This window comes from Amphibalanus amphitrite, unplaced genomic scaffold, assembly GCF_019059575.1.
Source record: "Amphibalanus amphitrite isolate SeventyFive unplaced genomic scaffold, NRLGWU_Aamphi_draft 000060F_arrow, whole genome shotgun sequence".
NCBI classification, from domain to species: domain Eukaryota; kingdom Metazoa; phylum Arthropoda; class Thecostraca; order Balanomorpha; family Balanidae; genus Amphibalanus; species Amphibalanus amphitrite.
The window spans coordinates 6,785-30,263 of NW_024881556.1; the positions used below are offsets into that span (position 1 = coordinate 6,785).

At 48.4% G+C, this 23,479-nt stretch overlaps 1 long non-coding RNA gene across 1 annotated transcript; it reads left to right on the top strand.

Annotated features, from left to right (window-relative positions):
- Window positions 1–18,219: 18,219 nt before the first annotated feature.
- On the top strand, window positions 18,220–20,355 carry LOC122378488. Its single transcript, XR_006256030.1, has 2 exons — window positions 18,220–18,446; window positions 18,927–20,355. It is a non-coding gene; the product is annotated as an uncharacterized LOC122378488 (long non-coding RNA).
- The last annotated feature ends 3,124 nt before the right edge of the window (window positions 20,356–23,479 follow it).

A 23,479-nucleotide genomic window follows, 5' to 3' on the forward strand; every position in this document is an offset into this window, starting at 1 on the left:
AAATTTTATTAAACAATATATTTTTTTTTTTGAAAACATACTCCCCACCGCTTCCGGACCCCCTGGGGGCTCTCATCACATTCGTGGCGCCCAACGTGGGGCAATGGCTTTGTTGCATGCAACATGAAATCAGCAGAGTTGCACATACCCGAACCCAAAGAAAAAAATTCAAGTTCGAAGACTGGAGGAGTTATGGAGAGCAAACACGTTGTATCCACTAGCTATGAAGACGGGATATAATCCAGCAGTCCTGAGGAGTTACAGTCCAGAGGAGTTGCAGTCCAGTTGCATGCAACATGCAATCAGCAGAGTTGCGCATACCAGAGCCCAAGAAGAAAATAAGATCGCCGACTGGAGGAGCTGCGAAGAAGAGACACGTTGTATCCACTGGCTATGAAACCAGGATGCCATCAACAGCCCAGAGGAGTTGCAGCCCAGTTGCATGCAATATGCAATCAGCAGAGTTGCACATACCCGAACCCAAGAAAAAATCAAGACCGAAGACTGAACGAGCAATAGAGAAGAAACAGGTTGTACTCACTGACAGGACAGGACATCATCAAACAGTCCAGAGGAGGAAGAGGAGTTGCAGTCCAGTTGCATGCAACATGCAATCAGCAGAGTTGCGCATACCAGAGCCCAAGAAGAAAAATACGATCGACGAACTGGAGGAGCTACGGAGAAGAGACACGGTGTATCCACTGGCTATGAAAACAGGATGTCATCAACAGCCCAGAGGAGTTGCAGCTCAGTTGCATGCAACATACAATCAGCCGAGTTGCACATATCCGAGCCCGAGAAAAACAGGATCGAAGACCGGAGGAGCTACGGAGAAGAACCACGTATCAACTGAGGTCATGGCTATGAACACAGGATATAACCCAACAGTACAGAGAAGTTGCAATCCGGTTGCACACAACATGAAAATCAGCCATGTTGCACATACAGGGACCAATAAGAACGAAACCAAACGCTAGAAATCAAGGAGGATACCAAGCTACATTCAAGAACACTATTCAAGGAGGTGATAGTCAAGATGTCCGAAAGTACTTCAGCTGTTTCGAGGCGTTGCAAGTTCCGTTGCATGCAACACAATTTAGCAATGTGGCACATACCCGAAGCCAGAAAACAGGACCGAAGACAGAAGAAATTCAAAAAATACTTCATAACATCCAAGAAGGTTGAGGTTAAGAGGACACAATTGAATCCGGCTATCGAGAAAGGTTGCAGTTCTGTTGCATGCAATCAGAGAAGTTACGCATATCCAAACCCAGAAGAACGAGGTCAAAACTTGAAAATTTAAGGAGGAACATTAACAATTACGGAGTTAGTGGTCAAGGAGACAGAAGCAGGTCCAGCTGTTCAGAGACATTGCAATGCGGTTGCATGCAACACGGAACCAGCAATGTTGCACAAATCCAAATCCAGAAGAACGAGACCGAAGACCGGAGAAGTAAAAAGAAGTATTGGCGTTGGGTCCAAGAAATCTGCGGGCAAGAAGGAAAGACGGATCCAGTCGTACGGTGGCGTTGCAGTTCTATTGCATGCAACAGCAACATGGACTCAGCAATGTTGCACAAAATCCAAATCAAGGAAAGCGAAATCTAAGACGGGTAAAATTAAGAAAAGCATTGACGTTGCGTTCCAGGCATTGATAATCAAGAATGAAGAATCGTACCCAGCTGTTCAGATGCGTTTCAGTTATGTTGCACGGAACCTACAATCAACAGTGCTTCACCTAACCGAGCCAGGAAGGGGAGAAAGAAGACTGAAGAAGATGAAGAACCATCATGACATCTCAAGAAGTTTGCGATCAAAGGGACAAATTTGAACCCAGTTATTCAAAGGGAACTGCAGTCACAAAATGCAACATGCAATCAGCAGAGTCGCACCTATCGAGAAGCCGCCCAGAAAGAAACAAGATCGACGGTAAAGGAGATTAGAGGAGACACTGCACTACGAAGAAACAAAGACAAGATAACATCTAGAGGTTCGAGAGGAGCAGCAATCTGATCACAAGGATCCAACTCGTACATGCGCAAGCATATGTTACTGGTTTAGCCCAGATCACAACAAGATCAAGATCAAGAGTGCAGGAAATGCAAGACATTTGACAATAAAGTGAAATGGCAGATGAAGAAGAAGCAGTGGGAGCCAGCCACCGGGAAGGGGAGGTCCTGAGCTGCTACACAAGAAGGTTCCCGAATCCGCAGCAACAAGTAGTCGGAAAGATCGTGGCAGTTTTTCCAAACGCGGGAGGAGGAACCTGAGAAGAAGCCTGCGCCGTCGGGACGACTGGAACGCGAAGAGCAAAGCCTGCCTCCAGCGAGCAACGGGAAAATCTGAGGGGGAGATCAAGAGGAGCGGGAGGAAACACACCAGCCATGCTACGCTAATCTTGCGGTTCCAAACTCCACAACAAAAACTGACCTGGCGTTGAGTACGGTAAAAGGGAGAAGTCTACGTGCCAAGAGCAAGTCGATCAGAGCAAAGCCAAGCAATCGGACAGGAATGGCGACGTACCGGACCTCAAGACCGCAGGGGTTCAACAAATACGACAACCAAGCCAGGCGAGAGAGGGACTTACTCTGAATATGTGCTACAATTACCACCACCCGCGGCACCGAGCTTTCGAATGCCTCCCGAGAGATCAACAGCATCAGGGAAACTGACATCATCGTTCGCATGGGGATCAGCGTGACGAATGGACGCAACTTTCCTTCAACTTCCACAGGAAACAACACCAGGATCTACGGGAATCTCAATCAGAGATGATCGAAGACAGCCTGAGAAGAAAACAGCTAACCTGGTCACGAAAGCCCACCACCTCGCTACAACATCAACATCATGAGACATGGACCGACGTATAAAGTGTTCTCGTCGAAAGGAGGTCCAAAGGAAACCAGCACTGATTTTTGCGTCACTCGTCAGACATCATCAACAGCAAGCCTCCCAAGTCGCGGACGTGGCTCTTCGGTCCGCCTCAGGTCATGCGATAACCGGTTACCTGAGAAACAGCAGTAAAATTCCAGTTAGGAGTACAGAAGAAGACATGACGCCTCCCCACACGCCGAATTTCACCGTGACGCCATCATCGGAGTTAGTTTCGTCCGAAAAAAACAGCATCATCGTCGAGCGGTCAAAAGAAAGCTTTGAATCTCTGTAGCCAACAAAATCATCCTGGAGAACGGAAGGAGGCGACACTCTAAAAGAAAGCGGCGGCCTCTACCTAACCGGTGTCGGAGAAGGAGAGACCAAGATGGATTATTCCAGGAGGAAACATCACTCCGAGAAGTGGAGAAGTCGACCAAGCAGTAACGAAGGAATATCCAACCGAGCCTGAAGAGAAAAACCAGCCGATCAGCAACGCCATCAGCATCTGAGTCGAGACAAGCCGTGGAAAAAGTCACCCACCAGCAGAAGACTCCCCTAAACTACCCACCGCCCAAGGAGGAGACGCCGAAGACCAAATATCAAGACCACCAACTGTTACGAAGTCAAGAAGTCGTGGTGTCAGCGAACAAAACACTCAGATGTCTGGCTAAGCGGGAAAGAGGATGAAGAAAATATGGATCCGAAGATTCTGGGTACCAAGACGCTCGATTCGGATCAGAAGAAACAGCTGCAATACACATCGATGAACATCAAGAGCGCCTTCATGGACCTGAGGACGTGATGTCATTGAACCATCGAACATCGTGTTGAGCTGACCTGCAACAAACCAATTCGAAGACCGGTATAAGTCGCACTAACACCGAAAGGAATTCATGGAAACCAGAAGTTCGAGGCATGCGGGGCAGCTGAGTGAGTCGAACGAATGGGAACGCACAGAGCAGCTGGTGAAACAGGAACAGGCCGCCCAGATAACTGCAATACAGAAACAAAGGCATGGTCACCAAGGAGAGGTACGGAGAGTTGATGTGCTCCATGGAGGACGAACAACAAACCCCAGTAACACCAATCCTGCTCAACAACCATCCCAAACCCCATCCTACCCACTCCAAGGGTCATGTCCAACCGCCTTATACTTTCCTTCTTCCCCCCTTCGACCAAAGAAGCACCCTCCCCCTTCTCTTTTGTTCCAGGTACCAGAGCAAGCAACGTTACCACTGTGGCGTTGAGGCGTGCAGCTCCAGAGCACCCTCGCGGGTTACCGCCACCGGACTTCACGACAACAGCGCCCAACCATGGCAGAGCCAGATCGATCAGGGCGTTGGCAGAGGCGTTGCTCAAAGACGCCCAATGCCCTGGCGCCAACAAACCGGACTTCACGACAACAGCGCCCAACCATGGAGGGAACCAGATCGACCAAGGCGTTGGCAGAGGCGCTGCTCTAAAAGCGCCCGATGCCCTGGCGCCAACAAAGCGGACTACACGACTACGACGACCGACCCCGGCCTGGACACGAGCAACCAAGGGGGTCACGCCAGGCGGCGGTCAGGGGGAAGGCCCAAGACATCTCGTCCAAGTGGCTACCAGAGGGTCACAACGGGCCGTCGTACCAACATGGAGCGACGTATGTACCGATGCGACAATATGCGCGCGGTGTGTCATTAGGTTTTATGTAGGGGTAGATGTCCGATGGTGTGTAGTACTTAAAACAGATGTGTTGTGCTTACTCGTTACCGGGCTTGTCAGGCAACCACCTTACGAATGTTGGGGGAAAACGATTAGGACATGACCTGCTGTAATTAACTCGGGGGATGGAATACCGAAAGGGGGAAGTGTCACTAATGGGATGGTTAGGGTGTAAGCTAGGTTAGGGCAAATGGTGGCAAGGGGACTGACCTCGGGGGGATGGCGGCACCACAACCAGCTGTCGGAGGATCGAGGAGACGTTACCTATGGATTCCAGAAACAGCACCCTCGCATCGCAGGGAGGCAGAGGACGTCAACGTCCTAGCCAAGGCAGACGAAGAAGGCCAGCCGACTACCATGCAGAACAAGCCCATCCTTAATTGTGGGGGCACAATTAAAAGAAGAAGCCTGAAAATGTAACAGCTGGAAGCTGTGACATTTTTTTTCTCCGTACATCAAAAAGGACATCTCTCACACTCTATACGTAAGGACGATCGCACTGCCTGCCGCGGCGCTGAGCCGGCGTGGGGAGGGGGTCGACCAAACGATCCCCGACTCGTCGGCCGGTCACCATTAAGCGAAGATCAAAGGCTCGCCGAAGGGTGGAGTACAAACACACCCATCCGGGCCGGCGCAGTGGCCGCCGACAAACGCAACGCAGCCGGAAACAGCTGCTCCCGGTGCTGGACCAGCCTCCCGACGCCTGGCGCCACGCACATCCTGCCGACGCAGCTGACAGGAAGGTGGGAGGATGTCGTTGCGGTCAGCCGTCCGGCACAGGCAGGGACCGACATCCGGCGAAAATCGAGTGTGAAAACGTCATCCGGCAGGAGACAGCTGAGACGGATGAGCCGAGCAAGTGAGGATGACGTCACGTTCCGGCGGAATGGAGGAGGGCGACGGTCTCGACTCCGGATGCGAGACGGGATGTCGCCAATTTTCTGCCCCGGTCAGCGAGGCCCGGCGACGCCCGGAACCTCCGGCCCGGAAATCACAGGAGAACAAAAACTCAATGCAGAAGGAGAAGGGATTCAGACAGACCCGAGACCGACCACCGGAGGCCGACCACCAGAGACAGAACGCCTCGGGACTCGGCGCGGGACACCGCCCCGCCCGGCTTCGGCCGGAGCGGCCTCTCTGCTGATCGGATCATCACTGCACCGGACCTCAGCTGGAGTGGACAGCAATCATCAAACACTGTCAAGTGAGTCATCTCATCTGTCCGCCTCATCAAGACTGCCTCCCCGTCATGGACAATTCACCTCCCATTTACCCATCGGATGTCTCTGATCTGGATTACAAATGCCACTCCCTGGGGTCTAACCTGAGCCACCATTAGAGGGTAATGGATTTAACATCGTGGGAGTGTTATTCGGCAGGGAAGGGAGGGCAGATGGTCGCTACATTCCGCTCCCGACCGAGCAGCGCGGCAGTGGGGCGTCTGTTTGTAAGGACGGGGAGGGGCTAATGGGCCTGACTGGTCCGGCCTTGTCTATGGGATAGACAGAGGGGTTAGAGGGACAGCCGGGGCGGGTTAGTAATGGTCAGTGTAGGCTAATGGCTCACCATTACATTGGTATTGGGGTGGCACTATCTGTCGGCCATCACGCGCGCGGTCCGGCCGCAGTGGGGTGTGGGATTCGAGGGGGGGGGGGAACAGGTCAGGTGGTATCATTTTTGGGGCGCTGGTCACCATTGACGCGTCAAACTACGTCAGATGACGTCATGACAGTTCAATTGGCGATGTTTGTAATTAATCTTTTTTTCGCGGTGAGGGAGCTAGGATTAGGTTTAAGGCTAGGTTTGTATCGAGAATGGCGAGTTGACTATCTCGATCGCAATGCACCGTTTAGGACTTGAGCTTGACCACTGCTGTATCGCCCGTTTGTAAATATAGCGTGAAAATTTAACAATCTGTCTGGGGAAAAAAAAGAAGGGAGGGTTACTCCAGATATGTTGCTGATTCGGATTCACAGAGACCGCTAACGTAATTATCATTGAGTCGTCATCGTCGATCACACGGCCTCACGCCGGCCTCACACCACAGGTTCACCGGAGTTAAATGGGACTACGCCACGGCCGTCTGATCATCAATCAACGGAAATGCAATGATCACCCCTCACGACGCGACCATCACAGATACATTTTTTTTTTTGAAGCTAGCAGGTCAGCATAAGTTGTTTCATAATCTAACTAGTTTGAACTCGGTAGGCCAGCGTATCAATCCATTGTCAATCTAGTGTTAATTCCAAGTCTGTCAATCGATTCTCAATTCTTACAAGTGCTATTCGAGATAAATCGACGGTCAGCGTAGGATCGCCACATTCCTGGGACAGATTCACCATTTGGATAAGGTTTGATACGAAGGCGGCCCAAGAAGTCGTGACGTGTTCAGTTACATTCGGATAAGGAGAGTAAACATAAACATCAAACATTATTCTGCTCCTTCGGCAGCTCAGCGCCAGAACAAGAACGCTGGGGGTCTGAATCGCCTTCCGGGTTGTTATTAAATCAGCATTGAGTCGTTTCGTGATTCGCGTTCATATAACCGATACAAATCTGAATCACCTTTTCAATCGTTATAAATTTATCGCTGTTCGTAACCTGTCAATCAATCCCCCTTTCTCTCCTAGCATTATCAGTACCTAACGGATATTGATGCCAGCTCCCCCTTCGAGGTATATCAAAGAATAACGTGGAAATGTTACGGTTGCTAAATTGATGCATCATTTGAGACAATGGATCATAAACATCAAGCGAGTTACCGTTCAATGTGACGTGATTGTGTCAAAAATGTCACCCTGCTTGCACACGCCTAGAGTTGGTTACGGAGGGAAGCGAGAAATTACCGCAGCTCATGTCCTTCATGTAGAATAAAGAATTTGTTCTATTCAGGTCAGATTGTCCCCAGGTCACCTTACTGAACGAGATGCAGATCCTAATTAGCTGATGTTGGACCTGTGAGCTTTTCTCTAAACTGAGCGATTGTAGTCCGCGCGAAATGAAAAATGTATGACCTTGACCTTAAACATGACCTTAAACAATTAACAGGTCAATTGACGCACCAACGGTAGCACCACTAGCGCCACCTACAAGATCCATTGCCTTCGGCACAAACTCCGACAGCGCTCAGATGCAGCTGACAGTACTAGCAGTGCCGCCTAGCGTGAAATAGACCAAGCTGGTTCCCTAAACTGCCGCAAGAGGTCCCTCGTGTCGGCACGCAATTGCGTGTGACTGACTGAAATGAGTGGGTGAGTGAGAGGGCGAATGTGAATGATCATAGTGAGAGAGAGAGAGAGAGAGAGAGTGAGCGAGAGAGAGAGAGAGAGAGAGAGAGAGAGAGAGAGAGAGAGAGAGCGAGAAGGTGAGTGAGCGAGAGAGTGAGTAAGCGAGAAGGTGAGTGAGCGAGAGAGTGAGTAAGCGAGAGAGTGAGTGAGCGAGAGAGAGAGAGAGAGAGAGAGAGAGAGAGAGAGAGAGAGAGAGAGAGAGAGAGAGAGAGAGAGAGAGAGAGAGAGAGAGAAAGAGGGAGGAGGATGTCGAAGCAAAACGTTTTAATTCAGTCTTTACAAAGATCGACCCCATAAATGAAAGCTTTTGGTACGAATGAGATGCGTGGCACTCTACTGCCACCTAGCCCGTGTAACCTACAACTACATCCACTAGGCGGCGCCAAAAGCGTCGATGAGTCGACGCTCGATGAGTCGATGAGTCGAGAATGGTCGCCGGTCAGGTGTGGAACAAGGTCATATCCCCGCTAAGCTCATAATTACAAGCATTTAAAAATGGTTATCATCTAACTCTCTGCGTTGGCTTAAATTACAGATATCGTATAGATTCGATGAAATATCTTTTGTTTAAAGGACTCAGAGCAATAACAAACCAAAGGTCTGAGTTTCAACTTCGTTTCAACATCTAACATATGAGGGAATCAAACAAGATAGCTTTTGATCACAGGGCACATTCTCAAATGATCTAAATAACATTTAGTGATCATTGCATTGAAATTACACTTAATTTATCGTAAACATCCGAGTAGGGTATGATACTTCATTGCAAATCAGTAGGCAAGGTGTGAATTGCTAATGTAGACCAGAGGAAGCCAAGGGCGTGGGCAGTAGATCTCACATCCAGTCCCGTCGGATTGGAGAGCGCTGGCCCAGCAAGCCCTCAGCTCAGCGGAATCGCGAACAATGCACAAACATGGACCTGCTGAGAGAAACGAATTATCTGGTAAGACAGCTGGACGAACCCCTCTTTCAACGATTGACCCACGCTGACCTCAGTAGGAAGGCGGACAAATTTGCGGGTGGTCAAAAAAGGGGGAGAAATTGACAGCAGTCACATACGATCAAAATTTTAGTAAATCTTGGTGAACAACTCTACGGTCTAAATCTGGGAGAAACAGGTTACCTTCGTCAGTCGAAACCAAACTCTACATCGCGAGTCAGGTTAACATTAGATTAGCAGACAATTATAGGCTAAAACAGGAATGGGGAAATTAATTGTGTTATGATTGAGTGCGCATCACTAAAACTTTGACATTGCCACCCCAAGCCTAGGAGAACAGTCATCTCATGTCAAGCGTGGTGTGAAAAGCTACTGACAACTGTACTTATACGAAGTTTTGGAGGGACACACTGAAATTTATGAATTCAGATGATAAATCAGTAACATGCAACAATTCAAGTCATATTATTCCCAGTAACATCCGTTAGTTGATCTCTTTCTATTGACATGATCTATTGAACATGGAATTTCAATGTCAATGACCATTGACCCCTCAGGTCACACTAATCTCATATCTGGCCTTGGATGCTAGCAAAACAGTTTCAGACCAGTGCGGTTTCACTTAAAAGGGATATCCTGGAATTGAAATTTATAAGGCATCATTGAACATGACAAACTTTGTCAGATGGCGGAACAGATACAACGAAGGGCTGTCTATCGGATTGTCCTCTATCCTGGACAGCTACCTTGACTGAGATTATAATAGCAGGTTTGCCAGCAAAAGTACCCACTAGGTAAATAAATCAAATTACCATTAACACTGGAGAAATGACAATGAGCGTACTATTGATTACACCAGTCTTTGCCGAGCCATCAATTTAGTTTGAAATTAGCACCATTCTCCATTGGACGGTTCCCATTAGCTTGTTAAAGTTACTGCTCTTGCCTTTTTTTTTAATTTAGTCTGAATGGGTGAATGGGCAGAGTTGAGAAATCAGAGCTCGCACTAAGCATAGCTTGTTGTGCTGAACTCGGCCTGCCAACCGACCGCGCAATTCCAGTTGCATAGCATAAAATTGTCAGAAAGTTTAACCTGTCCTCAAGACTGGAAGTGGACACAGTCCCCGCTTGATTTGATATAACCATTTCTCATTGCTGATGTTCCCACTCGAATAATTGGATATCACATTTGCCAAAATTTGTATACCTTCAACAACATAGCAATCGGTAAACCGAGCTTCCTTAAATTAGAACACCACAAGTCGATTGCCAATTGCAAGTTAATAAATCATCTGGTCGAGTATGTCAATAAAATCTGCATTATAAAATTGACTCTCATAAATCGGTTCAGTAAGATAACAGGAAATCACATGAATTGGATTGTTTTTAAATCGAAATGCAAAATTGAGACTAATCCGGCGCACTACCTTAGAGTTCCCTTGATGCAAATACTTACGACCCCAGAGAAATTTGCGACAGCGTGGCGAGGGACGCCAGTCAACAATCCACATAAAAATATTCATGATCACAAATGATTGGGCACTACCGAGAATTGCTTCATTGAAACCACGGGGAACACTCAAGAGAGTCAAGTTGAAATTCCGACCAAAAGTTGGCGTGTCCAAGGTTAGACGATGAGAAGTCAGGATGTACCAACCGCCGACGACACGAGCTTATGACGTCATTACTGATCAACAAGTGTAAACACAGTCTGTTTCCTGGAATATGACGTCACTGAGTGAATATAGCAAGCTACGGTGGAGACGTTTCGGCTGATAGGCGTAAATATCGTGTAGATGAAAGGAGTAGTAGATGGTCTGAGTATTTGGCGGCGCAGATTTCTCTATCCAATGATTTTTTTTTTGTGTTCATGTCGCGGGAAACATATGACTCGTACCGCGCAGCGGTGCGCACATGGACTGAAGGGATTCTACGGATCAGACAGGTAAGGAGATACAGAAGGAGTGACTCTGAAGTGGTCGATAGATATTGAAACCGGAATTACACAAGGAGGAAAAGATCTAAGGATGGATGCTAGCCGAAGAGGAGGTATGTTGCAACACTTTCATGTGTTTTTGACTCTGCTGATACGTCTAAGTCTACTAGGATCGGAACTGTCTCACGTTACGGAAGAAGTAAGTATGTTAGGCAGATATCGGAACGAAGAACGCCATAAGACGCCCAAGCTGAGAGGTGGGTCAGAGAGAGACGGGGCGAGGGAGCACCCCGCCCAAGGTGAGTGACAAATACGAAGAAGATGATAGAATAATAAGGCGAGGAGTAATACCGCCGGGATGAGGTAAGTGATAAGTCCACCGTCGGAAAGATCGCAGCATACATCACTCATGACGCTAACGCGCTTGAAAACACATCTGCAGGACAGAATTCCACGGCGTCGGATAAAATTGCAGGATAGATTCAGTCATGGAGTCTTTCGAATCACACCGGTCAATGATTCAAAGGCGCCACTTGCGGGTGCCATGACTGCATGAGAGTACTGAGTAGGTGCCTGTCTATGAGCCCGGTGAGACTGCGGTCGTCGGGGTAGCAGGCTTGTGTCCACCGGTTCGTTGGGTGAAAACGCGTAAGACGGTCTCTCACAGAAGGGCTGCAAGGGTCAGTAACCAACGTCCGGCCGCGGGGTTTTAGTAGGGAAACAGAGATGTGCCGTGAGCGGCAGAGGTTGACGGACCAATCATAAGCCACCGAGGAACGCTAATAACTGACGCTACCCGCGTCGATCTTAAGACAAGTAATCGGGGTCAAATGATGTAGGTGTTCGAAGAGAGTGGGCCGGCAGAGATTGATTGAACCAATCACACCCATCGACGAACGCTAATAATGTAATCGCTACCTGCGTTGCACCTTTAGACAAGTAATCCGGGTCAAGTGATGTAGGTGTTCGAGGATATTGGGCCAGGGAGCCCAAGAGGTGCTAGGAAGAGCACACACGATTCCAATGTTGGAATGTGGCGCGATAAGTCGTTGGGAGGTAAGAGTAAGCCTAGATGAAATTCACACTAATCACGGAGTCTATTGAACAAATTGCGTTTATTGTCCCTGATATGTACCGCTGGAGGGAGTTAGAATAATTGCTGGGAGGGACTGAGAGGTCGACGCGAGATCAAATTTATTGTAGTGGAATGAGAGAGGTATGACAAAGAGAGTGGGTCTGAGGGAGATTGAGGTATGCGTCATATAGTGTAAGGACCAGCGGGAGATCTAATCTCAGCATTGAGGGCGACATTAAATGGGGATGTACTCGATTACCTTTGGGATGATAGGCATTAGAAAGGGAGAGAATTGTGGGTAGCTATCAGGTATCAGATGGTGGCTTCAGGTTATGTCCTCAAGGGAGGCATCAAAATTATATACTTTGGGGAGACTTCCGTGTCCTAAATTCCTTATGAGACAGATACCATCCTAGGCAGTGAAGACTATATGTTGACAAGCGACAAGCCAGCCTCATTATAAATATTGTTTGTGACGAGCCCCAGGCGCAAGGAACGGTGGCGGAAAGGAATCGGTCAGCTTGAAACCAACGGACCGATCATCAATTGAAAATGGGTGTGCAATTGCGTTTGAACAAGAGAGAAGTCAAACAGCAAGAAAATCAACTCGTTAATCAACCATTTGAGGATCTACCAGTCGAAAACACTCACCTGAGGTTGTTCCAGAGCACGGCGCAGGTCGGCAACCATCTCGGAAAGAAAAACACCCCCGATGAAAGAAATTTTATTAAACAATATATTTTTTTTTGAAAACATACTCCCCACCGCTTCCGGACCCCCTGGGGGCTCTCATCACAGAAACAGTCAACTGAGGAACTGGCTCATTGGGTGGCTGGTGTGAGACTGTGCATTTAAAGTGTTTCTTCTCTGAAGCTGCTCTGCACTGCTGTATGTCATGTTAGATGCTCAGAAAATGTGGGAAATGATTACTAAGCTACTTTAGTGCTTTGTTAATGCTCGAGACATGAACAAGTACAGAATCTGCAGGGTACAGCTATGAGTTAGGTGCTAACTGCTAGGTGAGTATGTTATGTGAATGTGCCGTTCCCTGTTTGACCGTAAGTATACAAACAAGCACAGGGTCACAGTTATATTCAATCTCCACATAAACATACAACAAAAACGGCCATATAGCATAACTCCGAACACACCACAGATAACTTAAGCCTTTGAAGGCACAAAAATGTTTTGATTAACAGGACAGGTTTACAATATATCCTCTGTCCTTGGGGGACCTTGCTGCCAAGTTGAGGTATGATGACTGAACTTCAGGATTGATCAACCTTTTCTTAGCCACTGCTTATATTGATATACGAGAAAGACCAAATGCTTGTTTGGTTTGATTTACAGGACATGTATACAATATATCCTCTGTCCTTGGGGGATCTTGCTGCCAAGTTGAGGTACGATGACTGAACTTCAAGATTGATCAACCTTTTCTTTGCCACTGCTTATAAACGAGAAAGACCAAATGCTTGTTTGTAAACTGCGTTGAAAACAAAAATTTAATGATCCACCTTCAATTCTGACATGAAGGCACAAATGAAATAGTTCCCTCTTCTTTTGGAATACACAAAGCAAAATATTTAATAAATTTTAGTGGATGGACAAGAGCAATTAGTATAGCTTTCTGGCACTGTCACTGTTTTCTTCGCGTTACCCAAATGGCCACATCATCGGCAAATGATGAATTACACTGACGCTTATTCGCTTCATATTTTGTAACAAACGCGCTAAAACTGCAATATAACAGCACTATATGCTTCTTGACAAAATGCAATAGTATTAAAAATTTAGCCCTGATGGCATTCATTCTTGGTGGAAACGTAATTACAAAATATTTTGTAGTAACTATTAAATTCCGGCCGAAAACAGTGCACGATTTAAAAAAGAATCATTCCAATGGCGGTCCATTCTTGCGGTCCTGAAATCGCCACTATTTCCGGCCTCTCCAACGCAACTCGTTGTCCAGACGTAAATATGCGGAAAAGACACCACCACCAACATCAACAACAACGAAAATCGACGGAGTGCAAATCACAACGCTAAATTGAAGACACAAATATGATATTTCAAATTCAAGATAACCGACAAGACCTATTACAAATGGCAGACTTTTGTTGTTAAGTCTACAAAGCTACTCCCGACGAGGTTAATGCGTACTTTGTTGGTGTCGGTGCTCGGATTGCTGATGAGCTGGCCAGCCTGGGGCCCCCGCCCGCTGTCCCGTGTCGCCTGCCGCGTGTGGGCGCCTGCGGCTTCCGCGTGCGCGGCACCACGCTGGCCGGCCTGCGGGAGTTAATGTTATCCATGAAGCGTTCCGGTGTTTGTGGGCCTGACGGAATTTGTATCCGTATCCTAATCCTATGTTTTGACGCCATCGGCCCTGTCCTTCTCCACATCATTAACTCGTGCCTTACCAGATGTGAAATCCCTGATTCATGGAAACACTCCCTGGTGCATCCTATTTTCAAGTCCGGCGACCCTTCCTTGCCCTCCAATTACCGTCCTATATCCATAGTTCCCGTCATAGCCAAGATTGTCGAACGTGTGGTGCAGCGACAGCTGTATGCCTACATGTCCGACAATCATCTCCTATCCTCATCCCAACACGGTTTCCGTCCCCACCATTCAACCGAGACCGCTCTGCTCTCTGTTACTAACAGTATTTTCTCCAACATGGACCGTAGCCACCTTTCCCTCCTGTGCCTCTTGGATCTGAGCAAATGTTTTGACGCTATTCCACACTCTCTGCTCCTTAGCAAACTTCAGCAATATAACATTGACACATCCTGGTTTTCTTCGTATCTCCATGGTCATTCCCAGTCAGTCTCCATCTGCTCTCCTTCCGGCGCCAGAGTGGTCTCAAATCCCCTTCCTATCACCACGGGAGTGTTCCAGGGATCCGTCCTTGGTCCGCTCCTATTCACCATCTTCTCCAACGACCTCAGCCTGCACGCACCGGACGCCCATGTGACTCAGTACGCTGACGACACCCAAATCCTGTTGTCCGATGTCAAAGCCAATCTTCCTGACCTCATCCAACGCATGGAATCTACCCTTTCCACCTTGTCTGCTTGGTTCCATGCCCATGGCTTAAAACTCAACGCGTCCAAAACTGAAATCCTTCTCCTCGGCACCCGTCAGAACACCCGTAACCTCCCCCCTGTCAGCGTACGGGTCGGTGGTGGGACTGTTCGGGAGAGCCGGACAGTCAAAAACCTTGGCGTGCTGTTTGACCGTCATTTGAGTTGGGACGCACACGTCAGTGACGTGGTTCGCCACTGTACCGGCCTCCTGATCGGTCTCCGCCACCTGAGGCATTTCCTCCCGCAGCACGTACTGAAAACTATTGTTGAGGGGCTGGTCATCTCGCGCGTGAGATACTGCATATCTGTTTACGGTAACTGTTCTGCCGATAACTGTGCCAGACTTCTCAAAATTATTAACTTCGCTACAAGAGTTATTACCGGCCTCAAAAAGTACGACCACGTATCTCGCGCGCGGGATGACCTGCGCCTCAAATCGGCCAGTGACATGTACCGGGTCGCAGCGGTGACTGTCGCGCGCGGTGTGATTGTGCGCGGTGAACCGACCGTCCTCGCCTCACTGTTCGCCACGAACGCTGGGTCGCGGGCCAGTGGTGACCGCACCACCCGGAATGACCGTCGCCTACGGCCACCGGTTTCGCGCACTGCGGCTGGGCAGCGGGCCTTTTCATACCAAGCGACCGCGCTTTTAAACCAGCTGCCCGCTGCCCTTTTAGATCTCGACCCGGACAGTTTTAAGAAAGCAGTAAAGGCGCACTTCTGATGGGGTTCCGAGAGACTGTTATTGTCGGTGATCTGATTGCGTATGACGTGTGCATTGAGTGCCTGGTGTGTGCGTGGGTGTGTGATTTCTGACGGAAAATTGTATTCCCATTTTACCCTGACGTATGTTTTCTTTTTAACTCTCTGTGACTAGAGACACAGAATAGCCACGCCCATGTGGAGTTGTCTGCCTTTGTCAATACAATACAATACAATACAAAGTGCCAGTGATATCGTGCTTTGGAAATTGTGTTACAGTGGTTACAGTGCATCAAGATTATCCAGGTGATTAATAGTTAAATACGTTTCGTTTCGTCCGTGATTGGAATCCATGTTGTCTAAAGTGGTACATAACGTACTCCACAATTACCGGGAAATGGGCTACTACAGTGCTGTGTTTAATTTTGTTCACATCCCATGTCATTTTGGCAATCAGTCTTACAAGCGTTTTGTAAATCGTATGAACACTTAAATACGTGAATATCATGGTCAATTCACTGAAAATCAATTGAATTGATATTCGGCCTGAGATGCCGAGGGCCAGAGATGCCCAGGAGCGGTCCCTGCCAGAGAGCAGAGGAGCCGCCCAACCGTAAGCTCCACGACCTTGACGGGAACGCTATAGTCCCGGCAATGGCTCTTTTCCTTTACAGTGTCATTCAACATATATGTATTGTCAAAGGACCATGAAGAACCATTCAAGCCACCGTGGCAGGTAGTAGGTGATATTGCCATGACACCTAATTACATGTTCGTACCATTTTCAAAACGTTCATCTTAAAATGTATTACCCGTACGTTTTACGTGCTGATTATTGTCATGCCTCCTGTCGTCGGCTCATAGGGAGGGTGACATGTGTCGCACGGTATATTTCGCTATATGCTACCTCAATATTGACCAACGCCCAACTGTTTTGGTATATAAACTCTGTTCTGTCGCTCAATACATTCATTCTCTATCTGGCTGACCCACGCTTGTGAGCTCTCCGACAATAGACATGTGGTGACCCGGATATCAGCGCAATCAGGATTGGGATAGGCCCTTTCAGACCCAGACCAGGCATGGACCCTCCCACACATAGGATGGTCCTCACTCCTCCATGCCTGGGATGAGCCTTCTCAGGCCTAAACTGGGCCCTCTGAGATCTGCAATGGCCCCTCTTAGGCCTCAAACAGGTCCTCTAGGGCCCGAAATAGCCCCTATCAGGCTTGAAATGGGCCCTCCCAGACCTGAAATAGGCCCTCACAGCCCTCCCAGACCTGAAATATGCCCTCACAGGCCTGGAATGGGCTCTCTCAGGCCTGAAATAGACCTCAGGCCTGAAATGGATCCTCTCAAGCCTGAAATGGGTCCATTAGGCCTGAAATGGGCCCTCTCAAATCTTAAATGGGCCTTCTCAGGCCTGAAATGGGTCCCCTCAGCCCGGAAATGGCCTCTATCACGTCGAAAATGGGCCCTCTCATGTCGCAACTGGGCCCTCTCAGGCCTGAAATGGGCCCTCTCAGGCCTGAGATGGGCTCTCTTATGCTCTGGAACGGGCCATCCTAGGCCTTCGATTGGTTCTTTCGGGCCCTGACTATACCCTCTTTAAACTTATAATAGGACTATAACTCCTAAAAGGTGGGCTATCAGGCCGGAAAACTGTTTTCAGCCTTATGACGGACTTTCCGAAACCTGACAAAATGATTTTTTTTTTGTTAAATTAATTGTTGTCAGGCTGCATAACGTTACAGTTCGAATCGACGATGGGCCCAAGGATAAGAGACGGGGGTGAGATCCGTCTCACCCCTTTCACCCCCCCCCCCCTGGCTGCGCCACTAGTGATAGACAGTGGCGGATCCAGGGGGGGGGGCAAAATGGGCATTTGCCCCTCCCAAACGGCATAATTTTAACATTACGCCTATGGACGAGGCATGGAAAGAATCGATAAATTGTTATGGTTTGCCCCCCCCCCCCAAAAAAAAACTCTGGGCTGGATCCGCCTCTGGTGATAGAGGTGCAGATGGGAAGCACTGCAAGCCGCATTGCCGGGCTCTGTAACATATGCGCTCACCACGCTAACCCGCAAATACATACGCCACTGATATAAGAAGATATTAGATAACCCAAGATTCCTTTACTACTCGAGGGACCCTGCGGAGATAACCAAAGGTAATTTGTTTTTTAGGGCCTTGGGTAATTGTATTTGACTTCACCCCTGAGAACTCTATTTGGCAGCAATCTGGTGTAAGATCGTTATTTCAAAAACTGCGCGTCTCACACAAATAAAAACGCGGGGCCCGCTGGGCCGCTAACGTATTGTAGACGTTGTGGCGTTGTGCGGCTTGAGGCGGTATATGCGGTGCGGGTGATCTGCAATCCTTTTGTAGGTAACTACTTGTTTGTGTTGTGTGGCCTTGATCCTAAAGTGCCTTGGGGACTTGGGGTTCACGACAGATATTGGAAAGAGTCATCCATAATTATGTAAGTTAATGCAGAGTTTTTAATCAGACTAGTGTACAAGATTAGCCACCTGGCTCCGGGCCTTGGTAACAACTGGATTTCCATTACGTCATGGGTGATGATGTCACACCACGGGTGACGTTTCACTGCTGCTGCTGCTGTCCACGGAGGGCAGCGTTTGTGAGTGGAAAACAGTAGCAAAATTGTAAATGAAGGCAGTATTGGCGCTTATGCTACATATGAAATTTATAACATTGATAGGGTCTGCATGCAAAAGTTCTGTTATTTTAGAGTCAAGCTATTGTACTAAGGGATTTATTTTGGCAATTTAGTCATTTGTTAGGTTATAGGGCTGCAGAAACTTTTAGTTGAGGTTGGTATCCACTATCCAGTTGTAGCTATAATTGTGTCATATTTTGTATCATTTTCTGAACATGTAAACACCTACCTTTATGAATTCAAATATTGTGATTGTAGAAAAGCAGTTACCCTCACATTGCAACGGGGATTAGAACAATTAACCACACTTGTTATACAAAAAGCCTGTTTGCCATCAATTTCGGGAATTCAAATTGGGTATTGGTAAGGTAGATGTAGCACAAGCTGCCCGATGCACGAGAATGGGTATTTCTAACCAAACCTTACCTAACCTGACCTACAACCTACAGCCTTAAACCTAAAATTTACAACCTACGACCTAGTCCTACAGTATGGCATATCACAACAGCTTGTGCTACGTCTGCTACCATGACCCAACTTTGTTCCAATTCATACCAACTTGGGATGACAGTCACTGCAGATGTGTGCTGACCATGCAGGTCTTTGTTACAATTGCAATTCTATTGTGTTACAGGATCGGCGTTCTACAGCTGCGACCCGCCATGGCTGGGCCACCGCGGCGGCATCACCTTCAGGATGGACCTGACCGTGGCCACCCGCTGGTCGGACCCGCCTGCAGTCCGCAGGGAAGCTGCCCTGCGAGCTATTGCAGAGCTTCTGCACCCGGACGTCACTATCTGGTCGGACGGCTCGGCTCGCGGCGGGACGGAACAGGGCGGCGCAGGCGCTGATCCAGTTCCACCACCTCAACAGAGAAGAGACCGTGCGCGCTCTTACAGGGGCGGTCTGCTCCAGCCTAAGAGCAGAACTGACCGCCATGCGCGAGGCGTTCGCGGCTGTGGCCGGCCTGGAGGACGGGGAGTTGGTATCGACCAAGTCGGTCCGCCTCCTCACCGACTCAAGGTCTGGGCTCCAACTACTCGGCCGCGGCCCAGCTAACCAGACCATGGCCCTGGCCGCCGAGGTGTGGAGGCTGCTGAGTGCTGAGCACCCTCGCCGAGAACGGCACCGAGACGGTGCTCTAGTGGGTGCCAGGCCATGCCGGGCTGGACGGCAACGAAACCGCCGACCGCCTGGCTGGCGAGGCCACGGCGGGCGACCAAGACAGCGCACCGATCGACCTGTCGAGTGCGCGGGCCGCCGTCACGCGCCATGTCCGGGAGCTGTCGCGACAGAGGGCAACCGCTGCCCACCCGCACCCGGACCCCACACCTGGCCACGACTCCCTGGCGCGCTGGGGCTCGGTGACACTGTCCCAGCTGAGGACCGGCACATCACCGCTGACCCGTGACACGCTCCACAAGATTGGCCCGGCAGCCGACGACGAATGCCCCGCGTGCGGGGAGCCCGACAGCGCGGCTCACCTACTGACCGATTGTCCGGCCTATGAGGCGGCCCGCCGCCGCCGCTGGGGTGTCGACCCTCGCCTGGTCGACGTCCTCGGCGGCCCGGCGATGAAGGTCGTCGCCTTCATCGAGGATGTTGGGCGGACCGAGCCGCCGCTCGACCCGCCTGCGCCGCCGCCCCCCCCCCCCCCCCCCTGAGCGGGTTGGCGGTGGGATGCAGAAGAAGAAGAAGAAGCAACTGCCAGCGCGCCACGGCGGCGAAGCCGAGTTCCGCCGCTGGACCGCCCGCGCAATGGCCAGCACAGACAAGAGACAACCGAATCACAATACCTACAATTACGTTATTGTTATGGTATTGACATTGCTACAATTAGCCCTGCTCTTTCGAGCGTGGATGCACGCTGAAATTGTCGCATAATTCCATGCAGCTTCCACCCTTCTGCAATACAAAGTTTGAATACAAAGTAGTCTTGCAATAGGTTTAGAACTTATGTGCAGATTGTCGATGCTGGTTGACTTGATGATTGGAATTGTGTTTATCTGTTTCATCTGTTTTGACTTAAATATATGGCCATGGACTATGGCCTACCTTGGGAAGTGTCTCTGATTTCAACAAAACATTTTTCATCAGGGTACGCTGCAGGGTACATAGTACATACGTAGTGAAAATTTTGAGCATGTATGGGTGCGCATGTGGAGATGTAGACTGCGAATGAGACGGACTACGACGGTTTTTCAACCAATTAAACCTGATGGCTGATTGACAACATAATGTAGGACTAAAAACTGACTGTCAGAAGAATATTCACAGAATATTCACTTCACCCGGTACAACGAAAAGGGAAAGTCAGGGAACAGAGGCAGGGTACATCTCGAAGATCAATCAAATTGCAGGTACCGATTGGTTATGGATCATCGCAGCTCAATATACTGCCTTGTGCTGCTTTATTGTTAACTGAAATTGCTTCACCTTGTATTGAAAGAAGTCATTATAGAAGATTTTAAAAAGGTTCTTCAAAATTTCTAAATACTTTGAATTTACATTTCTGCAAAATTATACACCCGTATCATTCTTTACATGTCAATATTTGTATATTATCTAGCATATAAGAAAATAGTGGCCTCAAGTTTCTAGAAAATATCTGATTTTGCTCTCTGGGCCACTGCAGATCCCTTAAAAGTTAGGAGCCGTCTTCATTATTTAATTTATAAAACCAAATAAATTATCACTGCTCAAAAAAGGAAGAAATGACAAATGAAAAAAAGTTTTCCTACAGCGTTGCTATCCAGATTTTAAGATAGTGATGGGCGCACTTGAAAGCAAGTAAAAGGCACAGTGGTAAAAGGTATTGTAAAAGTAGGTACTCCACAAGGTAAAAGTAAGGAACAAGAATATCCTTATACTGTTTCAGAATTTGGTAACAAACATTTTTTATGTGTTTTAAATACCCGAACGAATCGATTCCAGAATCAGTCTTGATGATATTATATGGTTTTTGTATGGTGTTGGTGGTACTTGAATGACCAAAGTCAGTACATGTCCATCACCTTTCGATATTTCCGTGGTGCTCGCTCCCATTTCATAGCTGCTCACGGTGTTTTCTGCTGACGTCATAGGGTGCTGCTCCACTAGCGCCACCATACGGCGTCAGCTGGCGAATTATCCAGTTAATACCAGAGCCCCCTGGCTCCTGCCACTTACGAAAGCTTTTGAATGCATTTCAATTTTGCTCCATACATTCGCAGTAAAAAAACAATGCCGTACGAGTTGAGGCCTATTGCGAGGATGGTGCAGTGTCCCATGATTGTATCTTGCATGGGGTGTTAGAAGGAAAATTCCTCATCAAAAAGTGGGATTGGACAGTAGCGGCGGAACACCTTCAATTAAGGGGGGGGGGGCACTACCGACTTTTGGTCCCATTCTTTCCATGCAACGCCCATATGACCAATGTTAACCCGCGCCCGGCTGGGGGTCCTGGATTTCTACGCCCTGCTGGGGGGGGGGGGGGTGTTTGAACACCCCCCCCCCTTGTAACTCGGCTCCTGGGCCACGTAGCGATACGCGGAAGGCGGCGTTCGAAAGAGCGTCAAAAATAATGACGAAATCACTTCGGTCAATTTTTTGGTCATGTCAAAAGTCAGGTCGCCAGAGGTCATTGAAGGCAAGATTTCGCCGATTTCCAGGTCGAATGTCGAAAATTTCCAAGAAGCCAACGCATAACTCGGGAACCAATAGAGCTACAGCGCCGCGGAAAAGCGCATTCGATAGCCCTATTAACGCCCTTTCTGAGTAATTCTCTCAGATTTGACCTAACGTCAACGGTTTTGCCTGCAGGGGGCAAAAACTGCAAAAATAGCCGATTTTTTAGAAATCAGTTTTTCTGCAATAACTTTTGACCCAAGCCTTGTACGAGCCTACTTTAACCGGAATCGTGTTCCTCTCGTCAAGACGCACCGAATGAACTACAACTTGACCTTGAAAGGTCAACTTGAAAATTTGACCTCAGGTCAAGGTCATGACCTGACCGGAAAGGGTCATGTTGCATATCAGTCGATGCGTATCGTCGAGCTGAACACATCTAGGGCGTTTTCATCGCTCTAGCATGCCTCTATCAAAAGTTATTTGCGAAAAACTGTTAGATTCTGTTCGTGACCTTAGATGACCTCAGGGCATAAACAAGGGTCACGGACACCATTTTCATGTTCAGTGTGTCTAAACCACTTGTAATTCGGTGTTTGGCAGTTTTTATAATGTCTTTCATCCAAAAGAGGCGCATTTCAATTTTCTCCCATTGACTTATAATGGGGAGGTCGCAAAATTGACCTGATCTTAGGTCATCGATATCAAAATTCTGAGATATACATTTTGTACATGCTATTGCTCTTAGCAATCGCTGGAAGTTTCAAAGCGATCGGTCACTCGGTGTAGCTATGACAGACATTGAAAGTTTTTATGAGGTGAGGTCACTTCAAGTGACCTGGTGACCTGAGCTTGAATGACCTTGGTCTGAAATTTTCACAACATGTGTAGAATCGATGTATGATAAGGTGTACCAAAAACGGCGGCGCGGAGCGCCGCCGTTTTTTGAGATATTCGCGAAAAACCACAAGGGGGGTGTTCAAACACCCCCCCCCCTGCAGGGCGCGGGTTAAGTTGCCAAAATCTAAGGGTAACACGGTGCCCCGGTGCCCCGTTCCGCCGCCTTCGGGGTTGGAACGCAAGCTCGCTGGTCACTGGTCAGGGCCAAAGAGTCCAGGAAAATAATCAATTGCCTGCATATTTAATTTCTACTCATTTGTGGTAGAAGGAAGGGCAGGGCATACCTAAAACAGCAAGCCATCCAAATGCATTTTCTTGGTAACATTAAGAGTGGAAAATTGCTCTTAAAAACTGGAGGGAGGAGCGAAAAATCGTTTTACTGGGATGCTGTTTCTCACCCAAATTACCAAATTTTGGGACACTGGACTATTCAATGGTGATTCACGACCATCCAATGGTGAGTTTGGGCTATCAGATGCCTGTGTAGAAGCCTCTGAGATCGACGTCACCAAAAATTTATGTAGTGCGATAGGGCTTTTCGAGCTCGATGTGGGGCCCTCAGAAGCCGATGTGGGCGCCAAAAGACTAGTGAGCCCTCATCTAACAGTGTAAACGCTCAGGGTCTGAATTGTGGGATTCTAAAGGCTCAATGTGGCGACATGAGAAACATGAGTTGGGACC